Raw genomic sequence first — 16,690 nt, 5'->3', positions numbered from 1 at the left:
AATTTTCAGGTATTTTTCCTTGGTCATTACTGTAAGTAGGTGACCTCAGACTTCACAGCTTTGTGGTTTAAAAAAAAAAAAAAAGCAGAGAAACATGCAGTTATGAACGTTTGGACAAAGTATACTGATTTAGATGGAGAAATTAAAACGCTATTCTTGCACTGCATCCATTCTTTCAGCTCCTTTTCCTGGACTTGCAACCCATTACTCTGTGAACAGTGTTACCTGGTGTTGGTATTGACGCAGTTTTTCAAATAGTAGCCATAAAAAAATGTGAAACTTATTTTACGCTGTACCCCAGCACTACCTTTTGCTTGTATTATGAGGATTCTGCAGTCCATGACGTATTCCCTACAGTGTCCATCCTCCACTTACCGCTTGTCCTAGTACTCTGACCTCAAATTTAATGAACTCGACTGCATAGTACTTTTGATATGGTTTTTGACTAAAGCAGCAGACACAGTGTACATTATGTTGTAATTAGGGCTCCCAGCTTTTAGTAATGTTTACAGATAAATACAGACAGAAAACCACCTTTTTCTGTATCTGGACCAACAATATTGTCAATATTGGAGAAACAACCCTTCTATCCCTCTCCCCCTTGTTACATCGACAGTTATTAACAAATACGCTTGCCATGTGTTGGCAGGTGGAGAGAAGTTAACACACCTCTCGACCGATCCCGTGTTCATGTTACTGTGTTGTGCTGCAGTTTCTGAATCGTGGCAGCGTATGGATTTGAATTCTTCTATAGGTTGCTAGATCTTGAGGTGTTGGAGACGCTCATTTAGTTTGCGGTTCTTGTTGTGGAGTAGTGGGAGCATCTGTGCTGTGCCATGTGTTGTAAATGTAAGACCTTATTTACATATCTGATTTATCATATCAGAAGTTTTATGTCAAGGTGGTAACTATTTCCAGGGTATTTGATTGCATACGACATTGTTTGGATGTGAATTTCCAAATTGGGGGAAAAACATCTGCACAATCGGCCCTGCAGTTATGCCTTTAAATCTCAGTGCATTTAACATATGCTGTCACTTAAACGATGGGGAGTAGTATTAGTTTGCATTGTTGAATAATGTAGAGACAATAAAAGCCCAATCAATCTCCCTTTTAATCTTCTCTTATTCATTTAATTTCTTTTGTTGAGTCAGTCATGTTCATATTTTGTGTAATTTTTTATTTCATCGTCTTGCATAGTGCTCCCGCACCTATGGTATTTTAAGGTACATTATGATTCAGTACCTTATTTTCATGTTTTTTTTTTTTTTTTTTTTTTAATAGATTGAGGGATACAGATTCCTTTCCCGGCAATAGTTATATTTTCGAAAGTGGACTTTAAGGCAGCGTTGTACAATTCTTATAGAACTAGTACTATGTTTTCCTGTATTAAAGAAATATTCAGTTACACAGTTGTGGTGTCGTCACAATAACCACGTTGTATCATGTGTCTAGTTATCCTTCACCTGCTAACCAGTGTCTTTGTAGCTGGGCATAACCGCCTTCAGTGAGCATCATAGACACCACAAGTACAATGGGCGTGTCTTTCCTTCTGCCGCCCCGCCACCCCCTCTTCTGATATGTAGTACCATGACATTGCATCAGCGTCTCAGGGATAGGATGTTTTTGCTCTGATGTTAAACAAGTGACCCTACCTCTCAGACCCTGGTAAAGTATGTGACGAGCAGACTTTGTGCCTTTGGTAAGGGTGAGAGGTTTTCAAGGTAAACCCGTGGGGAGGAGGAGGAAGGGAGCTTCTAGTTCGGGGCTTACTGAGTGTTAATTCCTGGCAGGTAGTTGATATCATTAGTGTGTGCCTGTGGACTCTCCTCCCAGCACTACCTCTCCTCTAATAATTTACACTTTATTTTTAATCTTGCCCATATAGTGTGGTCTGCAAGGTGAAAATTACTGAACAGAGGATGTGCAGAAGAAACTATTATGCATTTCGGATGGTCTGGGTTCCTTTATTTCCTGAATGTGCCATCAATCCATTTGGAAGAGGAGTTGAAGCTTTTCTCCCAAATACTTGTGACCTTTCATTGTGAAACCCTGAGACACACATGACTCATGTCTAGGACCACGGTTCTGATCTCAGCTTGGTACATGGAGTTCAGTCGCTGTACACTGCGGGGCTGCTCTTTTCAAAGGAATGTTTAAATGGCTTCTGTGTTCGGCAGTGCATCCTTTAGCTGGGAGATACGTCTATTTTTATGGATTTGTCAGAAACCCGACTGTTCTTGAAAGATAAACCTACTTTACCTGATACTTGATGTGACTGTACAACAAACTGCTTGAGTCTTATTGGTTTACTGATTGTGCCCTTCTGATGCTTATAGTGTCAGAGAGAGAGAGAAACAGTTCATATATCTTTATTTTGAATGCTTACAAGTTATTTAAAAAAAAAAAATCTTCCATTGTATGGTTTATTTGCTGGCATGCAGGTCTTCACAGGAACCTGGAAATTAGAAGTTTATTTTAAAACCTATTATCATTTTGTAATCGGGCATAATTGGTTATTGCACTCGTGTCTAATAATTTCATAGTAAAATGGTGCTTCAAGCTTGATTTGCCACTTAATGTACTTGAATAACAATTGACCGGATTGCTGTTGACAAACACAAACTTGATTCTTTCCTGATATTGCAGTGACAAAGTGTACATAAGCTGCTTTCAGTTAACGAACAGGTTTATGACCGCAGCATTATGTTTCTTCTTGTGCCCTTTTAGGTTTATATCAGCCTGCCTTTTGGTCTCCGTGTACATTTTTTAAATGCATGATGGTGGCAAATTGTTTTAATGACGCACTCCGTGTTAATAAAGCTGAATGTTATTTGATGTGGATTGAACTTGGAGCACTTTCAACCTGCATATATTCTAACCTCCACTGTTAAGAAAGGGTCTTTTCACTCACTCGTGTTTTGATAATATGTTCTCAGAAATATGCTTTAAAAAGAATGTTGTTGAACACCAAAACAACACAGTTAGTGGTTAATGGTATTGGAACCACTACTTCATAACCATTGTTCCACCCATAGACTTTGCATTGTGGGTAATTGCTAGACTACACCAAACGTTATGTGATATCCACTTGTTTATAAAAAAATCTATCTGCCTGCTAGAGTATGTGGTGTGGGACACTCAACTGGGCGAACTTGTGCTCACCGGGTTGAAATCACATGAGTGCAGGTGGACCGTAAAGAACCAGGTGAATGTAAGGGGGAAGATCTTGGGCCTGGAAATGTGGGGTCTTTAAGGTGCGTGAAAAATACGTCCAGATTTGCATGTGCCCAGTTTTTATGGTGAGGACAAAAACTGAATCTTAGAAGATGTTACAACTTATAATAATTTGTATTCCGTTTTAAAATGAGGTAGTCAGTAATTTGTAGATGATAGTCTAATATTTTATTTTGTCTTTCCTTACTGACACCTAACATTATTAATAATTAATCAAAACTTGAATTAACACGTCCCAATTACCATGAATCTCTGATGTTCAGCCCTTGGTGAGAGAGCTATAGCTGTTTTTTTCCCTTTAGCTATTTCATCTACCACCTTTTTAATAAGTTCCCACTTCTTAATGGTTTAAATATAATTGTAACGTCTGCAGTGGTTATAAAACAACACGTATGACAGATGTAAATGTCTTGAAAACTGATAAATTATGAATAATTTAGTAATTCTCCATTATATGTGGCACAAAAAAACCGTAGCTTATGTTCAGCTCTGGAATTCAAGTGTCATACCGTGGGATTTGTTAATGCAAGTCAATCTATCTACGTCATCTTTGAAGGCACAGCTTAATTCGTCCCAACCATCCTAAATATATCGGCCCTGGTGAACCTCTACTCGAGGACTATGTCATTGTCACTTCTGTGGATTTTTATGTGTACAAATTGTATTATTTTGCTCCATTTGCTGAATTGAAACCGTTATTAATAGAATGTCCTGTTTCATCGTTATTTAGTATTCAAATCAAGTATTTTTATTTGGCATTATGGGCAAGCCATTTTTTTATTTATTTTTATTAACCTGATTAGTTAGGGAGAAGTAACAAGCATTTGTAATGGAGTAGGTCTCGCATTTGCTCGAGTTAGAGCTATTAGCTTTGTAAATTCCTAACTGGACTTTTCTTGCCACTTAAATTAAAAATGAAAAGTAAAACAGTTGACATAAGCGAGCCGATTCAAAGTGCCATGGCCAGTATGAGCGTGAAGGAGAGACATAAAAGGAAAAAGAAGTTTGCTCACAGTCCGACAGTGTCGGTAATTGTACAATTATCCATGTAACCAGGGCAGACTGCAAGGTGGTAGCAACCTCCCCCTCCCTCCAAGGACGGACAAATATAAAACATTTTCCATTGATAACAGGACTTTTGAAAGTCAAGCCCACAAACGAGGGAAAGTGATGGGCGTGCAGTGGCCGTGGTTAAAAGCCCACAATTCTTAACGACCGGTCAAAGCCTTGCGAGCTCGACCTAAAAACAGTAGGTGATATAGCTTATAACTTCTTCATCCCCAATTGCGAAAAGTTGGTTATGTTAATGGCAAAATATTGTATAATGCCATAATTTGTGCATAACAGCTATATCCTATTTCATAAATTCTGGCACCAGATGGAGGTATGCAATTTATTTTCAGTGCCTAATATTGTCAAAAGCTGGGACATAGTGCTAGAGCTTTTCATGCTGAAAGATATCTAGCAGAAGTAATGTCAAGTGATTAATATAATGTTGAAAGACACAGCAAGCTTTCCTAATTGAGCTGTCCCTGTGTTTGACACCTTTCTAAACAGGTAGTCTTTTCCCAGTGATTAGGAAATTGAGAGACCGTATATATCCATTCTTCAATCTATGAAGCTAGGTGGTCATCTGCTTGTGCCTGCTGGGAGATTTGGACATTGTGAGCTGGCTTCATAATGTTTGTGCTGACGCCTACCGTGCTTGATTTACACTTTCTGGCAAATGAGAGGCAAATCTCTCGCTCGAATTGTGTATTCCTTCTCTCGCATTTTCTGTCCACACATGCACTCAAGTCCGTCATAGAGGTATCTACTGTTCATTGCTGAAAGTCCATGCATTCTTTTAAAAAATTTTTTTTTTATAGACTCGTAGATCTACAGTACTAAACACCTTTCGTTTAAGGCCTACCTTCATTGTGAATTGTAAGGATGTGCATTGTGTAGATCTTTCGTACATCATGTGATTGGAGAAATGCAGGTCATGGTCAACATAATTTTCTAAGTGAGTAAGTTATTTTCAATCATCCACGGTAGACACGAGCCTTTTGTACTCTTCTTAAAAAAACAAAAAAATCAACAAAAAAAAATAATCTGGGCGAAAACTGTAACATAGGTTGCTCTATTATTTCACCTGAAATAATACAGGGGTTGCCAATCGAGAACCCGGGAGGTTTTTGCTGTAATCACCTAAAATAATACAGGGGTTGCCAATCGAGAAACCGGAAGGTTTTTGCTGTAATCATGCCTTCTTTGTGATTGCTGCCTATAACTGTAGCTATCAAAAGCACTGCACATTAATATTAATGTGCACTACAACATAAAATAGCAAAGTGGAGCAGAATGATTGACAATAGATTGCAGAATGTGTTTTGTAGTGCCCCCTGATGTTTGCCTAAGTGACACAGCCTTCTTTTCATCTTGTTCGAATGGGGCTCCTTATTTCAAGATGAATCACTTCTATTACTTCCCCCCTGCATTTGGGTACAGCAATGGAGTAGCCTACTTGGGGGCTTGGGCCTTTGCCTGACCCTTTGTCAGCAACACTGGAGAACTACATGATGAGGGCTATCAGGAGGCAGTTCCCTGGGAGTATCCTCCAAAGAGGAGTGTTTGCGTGAAGCATGGACGCTTAGCATAATGATTTTCCATAAGCTGTTGTCAAGTCAGCTGGTGGTTTCATCTGGCAGGATGTTCTTAAGTTTGATATTGTTCATTTGAGAAGCACTGCTCACTTGCTACGCTCGTGTATGTGTGGTACATTTTACACTGTTACGTAGGGTTGCAGTACACTTTTCTATAGGCAGAGGAATGTGTTAGTCCACTTTCTCGCAAGGTTCACAGCATACAGAATAGTGCCTATTATCCATGTAAGGAGAATGAAAGTGCCCGCACATTTTGTTTCCGGGTGTTCACCTTACCCCTTGAATGATGCCTTTATCACTAACGCCCGTTTCCTGCGGATTTATTAGCTTTTCAAGGTGACTAGCAGTGCTGTGTTAATAATTGGTATGTAATATGCATACTAATGTTTAATGTTTCATTTAATCTCTCGGGACTATTGTTGTACCAGCAGGAGATTTATTAAGCTTGCATTTTGATCGCATAAACCTTTCAGATTGGAAGTAATGCAATGGGAAACTATTCCGGTTTCTTCCTGTAATTGGCACGAACATATTGGCCGTGTTACAAGAAGCACCTTTGTATTGTCTGCTCGTGTCCTTATCATACACTCATGTTTTCTTGTCAGTGTGTTACTCATTTCTGTAATAAAAAGGGTGAATGCCTTACTTGTGAGGCAGAAGCTTTCTTATCTCAGTCGGCAGAAACACATTTTATTTTCTGTTATCTGTAAGAAGGAATTTGCATTTTAATAATTTAAATCGGAGTAATCCACTCGAATTCCTGCATGACACACAGATCATTACCGCTATCATGTAGCATTATTGGGTGACTCAACAGCAGTGATTCCAGCATCCCTTCTCGCTCGCCTGAACCATGCATTAATTGTAGCTGTGTTCCCTGTACTGTACAGGGCAGGAAGGAGCGGAGGGAATGGCAGTTACCTATTCTTAAAAGTTTCAACCATGAACTTTTAGACATCAGGTCCACACTTTGGTAACCGCAGCCTGGCTGATTACACTTGGGACCTGCAGAGGTCCCAGGAGTATAGTTGACAATAGATGACATCGTAGGGGACTGGTATGTAGAAACATAATTGGTCCAGAGCTTATGAAGTTGTTTATTTATTTTGAAAGACTAGCGTTAGCTTACTGGAAATTGCATATTGGACATCGCTCCCAAAAAATGACCAGGATCATGTACATGGTTGGGGTTTTAGAATCAATATTTGTGGCAGTCTGGCGAGTTAGTTGATAGGCCGATTTTATACAATGGATGCCATGGGCTTTAATTATCCTTCTCTCAAGCTGACCTAAATGTCTGACCCAGTATTCGACTGGAGTTTCCTTACTGGACCTTGCTTTGGCTGTTTCCTGAACTGCATGCGGTTTTGATGTTTGCTGGAGGAAAAAATGAGGGTGGCCCAAAGTGTAAAATAAATACCAAGAAAAGGCTGCCTTAGCTGCGAACATTTTACTGTATGTACAGTCAAGTGCTACCACTTACTTCAGCATCAAGCTGTGATATGCAGCTAGTACTTGAGAACTGATCATGATTGGTTACCAATTTTCTGTTTTATTTTTCACACACAGACCTCAAGCTCAACTCCTTTTTTTTTTTTTTTTTTTTTTTTTTCTTTCTTTCTTTCAGTACAGTTGGTTTTGTCTTGGAAACCTGACTGTTAGAAATATATGTGTAGGCATTGTTTTTCGTTTGACTTACACATGTTACTTTAAAACTCTCTTCTAGCATTTGCCGTAGTTGCATAACTAGTTTGCCCCAATATAATTAATTGAGAGTTACTTGGCACCTTCTCTTACACACGGTTTTCATGTAACTCCAGTGATAATTTTAAAACTCTTTTAGCTGGATGGCATGATTTATCTGCCGTCCTGGAGTTTCTACATTGTAATATATTGCCCTGTGGGAATTAAGTGTGTCTTGTAAAACGTCTGCATTTGTGTGAAGTTTAGCTATGTGTGACCTGTGCTTCAAATCCTGTACCTTGGTCCAGTCAAGTATATACTCTCCCATATATTTTATAGATGTTTATGGTACTTTGTGAGTGGGAGTTCAATTCAGGAGAATAGACGAGGATCTTTTACACCCGTGTTTGCCCCTCTTACTTAGGTCTCACCAATGGGCATCTTTAGGTGTCTGTAGAAAGACCTATTGTGGTCAGCCCCAATATTTACACTGAGCTTTGGGTCAGCCTATTGTTTATCATGGGCTCACTTCATTATCAATCTTGTTTTATTTTCTTGTATTCAATGTCTTTCCTTCCTCTTGTGTGTGCTCCCTTCTTGGAACATAGGTTTTTACCATTCTTTTGTTTGGATGACTTAGCTAGTCTTTTCAGGAAACAACTTTGTCTTGCCTACTAGACAGTGAGTGCACGGCCGGTTGTGAGATGTTATATTAGCTCAGAGTGAGCTTTGGGCCCGCACATGGCTTACCATTGGTTGGCCTAATTGTAAATAATTTGCTTTATTTGTTAGCTTTTGTGGGCTGTCCTTCCTTTTTTGTGTTTGTCCCATCATTGGAGCAGGAACACATTGTGTTTTTCCACTGCTTACTTTTCACTGCTATTTTTTTATTTTAATTTAGGCAGTCAAAAAGAGTTTGTGTTTTCCAGCCTTCTCCTTCATGTACTACTTTTACTTTTTGCTGATCTCCAGCTCGCCCATGTGCTTCTCCCACACTCACGCCTGCATTGCTTTTTCACCCCTGTGCTTCTCCCCGCCATACCCCTTGTTCTTTTGCCTGTTAAATCGTTTCAGTGCCTTACTTTGCATCCTCTGTTCTCTCCCCCCCCCCCACCCCTGTTCTCCACACCTCTGAGGCTTTCACACCCCACCCCCTGCGCTACTTCTAACCTCTGCAACCCCATCTTCTTGCCTTCCCCACACCCTATCTTCCACCCAACTAGTTAAAAAATGCTTTTTCACCTTCTTTTTCTTTACTGATCCAACTCAAATCTGTAACCAAAAATAAGAGGCAGTGTCATTCTTAATACCCTCTTGACGATGTCAAATTTTCTTTGTTCGTTGGCCATGCTGCATAGCATTGGAGATGTTGTGCAGTGTGGCCAAATAACATTGAGACCCATCGGCTATGCCAGTGTTTTTCTTTTTCTTTTAGCACTCCGTGTGTGTGTGTTCCTGTGGTCTCCTTTGTGTGGAGTTTATACTTTGATATATCATCCATCAGCACTGTCCAAACTATTCCTTGGACTTTTTTTCTTTGTCTCCTTTTCTTTTGTCTTCTTTGTTAATTAAAACTCCTTCGCCTGCCACTCCACTATTGGACCTCTGCCCCACCTATTGCTTAGTACTTTTTTGAAGGGCTCGTCAGCTACAATTTACTGCCAGGTCACACATTTATGAAAAGGAGCTTTCAAGCACATTTTATTTATTTTAAATGTACTACTCCAAGATGGGTATCTACCGTCTTGCGACAGTAAACTAAAAAAAAAGACAAAATGACGGTCGCATCATCACTCATTAACTTGCATACTTCATCACTGTTAGCCATCCGAAAGTGCATGTATGTGAGGATGCATGTGCACATATACATCAGTTTGCTAGGTTTTTTTTGTACATTTGATTCTGTTCAGTTCTATATTGGGAAAGCTGAAAAGAGGGAAGACATTTTGACAAGCTTAAATATGAGCCTAGTATAAAGAGGCTGGTCCACACTTGGCAAACTTAGTGCAGACTTGAATTTTTCCTTTGTTTTTGACACCGTTCTGCTCTATAATGGAAGCTATTGTACTATTGTAACCCAGACGTGATCAATAAATATGATATATTTTTTTAATGTTATCATACCGATGCTTTACCCCTGGTAATGCTATGTAGAACCGTACCATATTGAAAATTAATTGAGAGACAGACCTCCAGTGTATCCCCTTTGTTTCAGTAAAGCTGATCTCTTTGAACTCTAATTTTCACATTTATTCCCATCTGCTGGGAAGCTGTTTTCTAGAAAGTTAGTTAATGTTGCACAGTCTCTAGTATAGTGGATATTCTTAAATGAAAAGCGCCTTCGTTCTAGTATGGTTTCTTTTAATCTGAGCTTCTGCGTGGGGTACATGATGTGGTTGGGATCCAGGGTTCTAATCTTCCTGTCCAAGGCTTACAGTACGATGTTTGTATCGTGTTCGTGGCTCTTTTTTGATTTGCTTTATCCTATTCGAGATGGACTGAAGACCGCAGGTGACGATTGTTTTTCAGTGTGCATACCTTTAAATAACCACTTGTCTTCTGCAGTTTTTTATGTTGTGCATGGCCTAGTGCATTTACGAACATCAGTCTCTTCTGATTTGGTAGTCCCAAAACTATTCTCTCATCTGCTTACGTCCACTATGCTCGAACACATCTGTGCTTCTGCACATCTCCATAAATCCTTACTCTATATAAATCTATAGAAATTGCATTTTTGATTCAGATCTCAACCGCTAGCACTAGAAAAAACTGAAGCAAGATCTCACTAAAGCACCTATTGAAGAAATTTGAAACCAGAATTCTCATGTGAATGTGGCACAAAGCTCATTAGTACATTTTCTGGTATTGCTTTAAGCAAGTTTGTTCATCGTAGTTAACTTCAGGTAATCACAATGGGGAAATTAGATAATTGCATTTATACCATTTCGTCAATGATTCACTAAGAACATCTTTTGCACAGCTACTGTGGGGGCACAAACTGCTGGCGCTGAGACTGGTAGGGAATGGTTGGGCTTTTTTGATTTTCTACGAGGTCAACATTGTCCAGGATTTAGTTAATTGTTTTTGTGATTTTTAGGTGGTTTTGAGTCAAGTTCTCTTCATATTGTTGATCTCCACTGCATGCTCAATATTCGTGCAGACAATTTTTGTACAGAACATAAGAACAAAATGATATAGTTTTGTTCTCATTTCTAACTTAAAAAAGCAGTGCTCTCTTGCTTCTAACATCACCCATCAATGTTTATTTTACATTTATATTGGAAATTAGTGATGGATCAGTTTTCCAGTTTCATGAAGTTCATTTTTTCTCACTGATGGTAATGACCTTGTATGTAACAGGTCAAGATTACTTTAGTTTTGGTGACTACAGAACAAAGAAATTTCAATATTGATCCACTGAGTAGCAAGTGCCCATTGATTTATGAGTTAGGAATTCAGTGTGCTGAGTCAAACGTAGCCGAGATTGCATCTTTTACTGCTATTGATTTTGCTTCATATTTCCCTGCACATTAATTGGACTATGATCTGAGATATGTTAAGCTTAATTCCACTATTTTCATGGCTATTGAGGGAAATGCTCATTGTTTTTTTTAGAATTATTTTAGCTGTAGGATTTGCAAAAGGTTACAGTCTGCACACTGTACGTTAAGGCATAAGGGAAATTTAAATGACAAACTTGGCCTGTGTTTTGGAGCGCATATATCCAGAACCGCAACTGCAGCATTAATGACTCTTACCTTGTTCTATATTTAGTTGCCTCTGTTTAGTCGTAAAAGTATGTTGCAAGCATTTTCTTGCAACATCGTTGTTACCTAGTCGAGGTATTTTTTTTTTTTTTTTTTTTTTAGTTGCCTGAATACCAGTCAGCAGTGACATCCCTGAACTAAGTCGCGGGTCTATTGATACGGAAGGCAGGAGGATGAGACGAAGGTCTAATTTGAGAAAAATGTTGTTACTACCTCTGTTCAATACCTTTCTTTTCTTTTTTTTCTCTTTTTTTTTCCATTCCACCTTAAGACTGTGGCATCCAGACGACAGGACTACCATATTTCTGAAAAGTGAGCCCTTGTCCAAATAGTTGACAAAGTTGACTCTTCCCCTTTTGCCCTCAATGAGACATCTTCAATTATCCTACTTGGGGTATATATATATATTATATATATCGCGTATACCAATTACAAAATCCAGAAAAGGATAACCGGACACCATAACCATGCAAATTACATTTATTGACGCGTTTCGACCGTAGCCTTGCTCAGGGCTACGGCCGAAACGCATCAATAAATGTAATTTGCATGGTTATGGTGTCCGGTTATCCTTTTCTGGATTTTGTAATTGGTATACGCGAGATTTTGGGCTCCTGGAACCCGTACCGGACCGCTTAAGAATCCGCCTCGGCACTGACCAGGACAGTGTGCACGTTTGGATGGATATATATATATATATATATAATATTTTTGTATTTTTTTTATTTGGTGCCTCTTTACATGTAATGTTTCCTCGTTTTTTAAAAGCTATTGTGCATTTCCTTTATTCTATTTTTGGTCAGAAAATCTAGCCTACATAACTTTAAAAAACGAACGCTTTGTTTTGCCATTTCAGCAATCTGCTACTCTTTAATGAAGACCATGGCAAAATGCTGCTGATACTGCCTCTGGTGTCCAACGCGATCAGCATATTTAAGGTGCTGCTCAGCATGACACTAAGATATTACAGCCCTTAACAGGTGTAAATGACTCAGACTCTCTTTCGCCCCCGCGTTCGCTTTCTGACTTAACTGGATTTATCACACAGTCTCAACAAGAATCGGTGCTGCAGCAAACCCAGCATGGAAACGAACATTGTTACAATATTGACATTTCGAAATATTCCAAATTTTCTGATAAATATGTTTTTTAAGGGAATAAAAAAGATGAAAAAAATTTGTAACTACCTCCCTCTTTTGGGGACTACAAACTTATCTTATCTCATGATTTTTTTAAATTTTTTTTTTAATACTGCTGCTGTTTGACGAATGCCGAACTGGGGATGGGTGTGGTTTATAAAGAGCAAACAAGTCTACGGGACCTCCCACAGTCCAGGTGGGTTTTCAGACCCCTCAGTGACAGATAAACTTGCTGTATTACACTCATTGAGAAGTATATGGTGAACAAATCACAAGGGGTTTACTGTGTGTTGATTTCTCTACTGCATTTGGTAGGGCTGATAGACCTACCCTTTGGAAAGAAATTAGTGATAATGGGAATCCCCAGTTCCTTACTTGCTCTGCACACATCGACCTGGTGTAGTGTTCTTAAGAGGGTGTGATACAGGGTTGTCCCCTAGGATACCCACATAAAGCGGCCAGAAGCAAGCATCTACTTTAGCGCTGCTTCTTTTTTTCCCCCCCTTATTTCTTAGTGATTTACTGGCCTGTTTTTTAAAATAAGTAATTTTCCACCAAAAATTGCTTCACAAAATGTCATTTTTTACCTTACTACTTTTGGCCTTCAGTGTAATATTGATGTTCTTTTTAAGTATTTGAATGAAAACGTCTGGAAGGCAAACATCTAAGACCAAGTTGATAACTTTTTACAGGGAGGACACAATATTGACCCTGCGACCGGAAGCTGGGTGGAAGGTCTGTTGAAGTTATGCATTTCTACATTATTTAGGGAGGGTTTTCTCAGTCATTAAAATGCACCTCATTTTTCTTACATTGGGCTAATATCCAAGTAGGTGCTTTAAATAGATTCTATCACTCCTCAGGTAATAGACATTTTAAATTCCTCCTTGATGTTTACCGAACTAAGGAACCTCCCATTCTCTCTCATGCACTCAAAGATATCTCCTCTAGCAAATGGTTAGTCCTAAACTCATATGAAGGGAGGCTTCTCCGTAAGATCTTAGCTTTGAGACAAGCCACCCCCGTGCAGACATTACGCCTAGAGTTCGTTTTACCCACTTCCTACTCCAGATCTTTAGCAAATGTTATCATGTGTGCTTAGAACCTCCTGCATGCGACCAAAGGCTTTTTGAGAGCACGCTTGAGGAATTAAACTTTTAGGGGAGATTGAAGGTTGTATACCTGTAATAGCAAGTTTGTGATTGCACTAGAGAAATTCCAGTGTTAGATCAGCCTTCTGCAGTCTTGGACACCAGCTCACCTAAAGCTGTTTTTGAAAAATATGTCCAGATTAGGTTTTACACTGGACATCATGCATTGCTCTCGGTTGGTAATGTACAGGCCCCTTGCAGACAGCCTTGCTTACTAAAGTCCTCAAAAATATCTGAGGTTTACATTAGACCATAGCACTAGGCGATGTATAATCCTGTTACGTTTGGCCACTTTACCATTAAATAGCATTGAGAGGCACTCTGGAGATAAGTTAGAAGTATGTGATATTTGCTATTGTGGGGGAGGGGGGTGGACTTCAAGGTCTAGAACATGTATATTACACTTGTCCCTGTATGAAAGTGGTAGAGGCATGGTACCGGTTTTAAAACCCAAGTGTCTTAAATATAGCACATTTTAAATTAATGATTTGATTGTTTTTGCAATACTCCCTCCTAATGAATTTGTCCGTAACAATTTGCATACATTTTTCAAAACGTTTTTATCTCTGTATTAAATAAAGGCATTTATAGAGTTGGTAATGTCTTTTCTCGTATTTTTATAAGATTTTATGACTGCATATATTGTTGATCTCCGAGGTCCAAATAAAAAAAGATACGGTACTTGTAGAAACTCTTCCACAGAACAGTCATGAGTGTCTAATTTCAGTAAAACACAATCTGGTTGTTGGTGAATGTCAGCTGTACCCCTTCCCAGCTACCTACATATAGCGAACGACATGTAGACCCGACCTTTTGCAATAGCAGCCTTCAGACAGGGTATGTTATCTCAGTACGGCACACCTGTGTGACCTGGGCAGAAACATGTGTAACAGTACAACTGGGTAGTGGCTTTGCTTCTTTTTTTTTTTTTTTTTTTTTTTTGTATTTTTTTTCCTTTCTTCTGATGTCTTTATCCCATGTTGCAGATAATGGTGTTTAACAAAATGCCCCTTCTGGTGGCCCACTGCTCAGGTGTTGCCTTCTCTTTGCATATACCGGTAAGCATCTAAGCTTGCAGAGCACGTGTCCTGTTGTTTGCTTTCTTCACACACCCATGAGATCCATTCTACATCCTGTTGCCAAAAATGCCTGGCTTAAAAATGTAACCATGCTAGAGTGAAGAGGTTAATGTTTTGATTTCACTAAGGGGGAGTAATCAAAGATGCAAAGCATATCTTCTTTGACTGAGTCTCCAATGTACATATTACTCATATTTAGTCCATGTTCATTTGGTGACTAATGTGATTTAGCGACAAGGGAGCTACATTAGGGAATATGTGTATACTCTAGTTCACCTTTTTTGGGGGAAAAAAGTGTGCTACTGTTGTGCAACATGGGTAGCATGAATGAGATAGTTTTTATGTTTTTGTTCATTTGTGAATCCTAAACTATGACTTGAATGCCATCTGAAATCAGCATCCCTCTCCGAAAACTTTCTGATCAACTTTGACAACCATCTCACAATTATCTTCCCAGCTCCAGGATCCTTATTGAAAATATAGCACTTGAGCTGTGAAATGCACGTCATTGCCACGGTAGTCCTCTTTACCCTTGCTTGCATGTGTTCACATGTGTATTGCAGATTTTGTGCATTGATCATTAAAGTAGCAGAAGGTCTACTTACATTTACGAGACTGTGCTTGTCATAAATGAAGGTTGTCTTTTGGTATTTGATCTTTCCTAATGTTCGTTAGACTGGTGGTGGTATAGTGGCATGTCAGCACCAGTTCACTAGAGCAGGATCTACCTGCACGTTCCTGTAATTGGAGTACACTCCTCCACAATAAACATACAAACTCCAGTTTGCACCAAAATCGGTCACGGTCTCGCTGTGCTTTAGGAACCATGTCTGCATTAGCAACTCCTTATGGGAATGACAGTATTAAATCTAGGATTCCATGACTGAACTGTAAGCAGACTTGTAGAGGATGGCCATATTTGGGCTGGTGGTCCCGAGAATGCGTTTCTGGTTCCCTGCAGTTTTTGCCTGTTCAATTCCTTTGCACCTTCTCTGTGAGTCACCTGGCAAGATGTGGATTGGAATATTTGATTCCCTGGATCTTTGGCATATTTGTTTGATATATCAGGTCTTATGTTTTAATACAGTATTTTGCCATTATCTGTGAAACATCTTTTACTGTAAAATATAGTTAATGATTGCATTGGAACTGCCTGCCCTGTGTACGTTCAGTACAGTAAAACATTTCCATACTCTTCATGAAGTGAGTTGCCCTTGATTCATGCAGATTACCATGTAAAATAAATAAACATTCAAAGCATGTTTGTAATTTTCAGCACACCCAAGAAAATTAAGATAAAGGGGTTATTTGCTGGAAGCCTGATGTTGGAAGCCATCTATTAACGAGAGGGGCTGTCAGTTCCCGAGCAGTGGAGAGATGTGTTCCAGTAATTCATCCCTTGACTTGAGTGGGTTTTAGAGGCAGTGATGCATTAACAGGCTTTCTACATGTCAGCATTCTAGGATGGATCGGATTTTTTTTTTTTTTTCCAAAACTGGGAAATCTCATGACCACAGGCAGATGCTCCTTCCCGCCTGTTACCACTAGTAGCGGACCTGGACAGGTAGATCATTGCATGGTCGCTAAGCAGCAAGTATAGTGAGGTGTAAAATGTATATAATCACACATGGCCCGCAGGGGAGGTGTGCATTACCAGTATTTGCGCCCAGTGTGGCTTTTGGGTGCATTCTTCTGCCATTTCCTAAGGACCATTGTGGTCTCCCTGTTCGAGTTTAAATAAAGTGATTTTCACCGATTGGTTTAAATGACTTCCGAAAAAGAAACAAGTTTACTTGTGTTACCAGTGTTCGCCCCTGTTGTGTTTTTCCGTTTGCTTTATAGAGGCCTGTTGTTGTGAGCCAGACTCTCTGGGCTGCCCTGCTTGATTTTACTTGGATCCGCCTGGGTGATTGATCTTTGTTAAAAAACAGAACATGACATGCAGCTTCGGATTGCTGGGGGGGTTCACCATATGCAGGTTCTGTTAGT

The 16,690-nt window shown here is 39.4% G+C and overlaps 1 protein-coding gene across 6 annotated transcripts in view; it reads left to right on the top strand.

Annotated features, from left to right (window-relative positions):
* Positions 1-16,690, top strand: part of ADGRL2 (adhesion G protein-coupled receptor L2) — a 228,396-nt gene that overhangs the window by 25,420 nt on the left and 186,286 nt on the right. The gene's annotated exons all lie outside the window — the stretch shown is intronic.

The sequence above is a fragment of the Pleurodeles waltl genome, chromosome 4_2 (assembly GCF_031143425.1).
Source record: "Pleurodeles waltl isolate 20211129_DDA chromosome 4_2, aPleWal1.hap1.20221129, whole genome shotgun sequence".
NCBI lineage: Eukaryota > Metazoa > Chordata > Amphibia > Caudata > Salamandridae > Pleurodeles > Pleurodeles waltl.
Note: the sequence above shows the minus strand (reverse complement) of the source record. Positions and strands in the feature narration are given on the sequence as shown.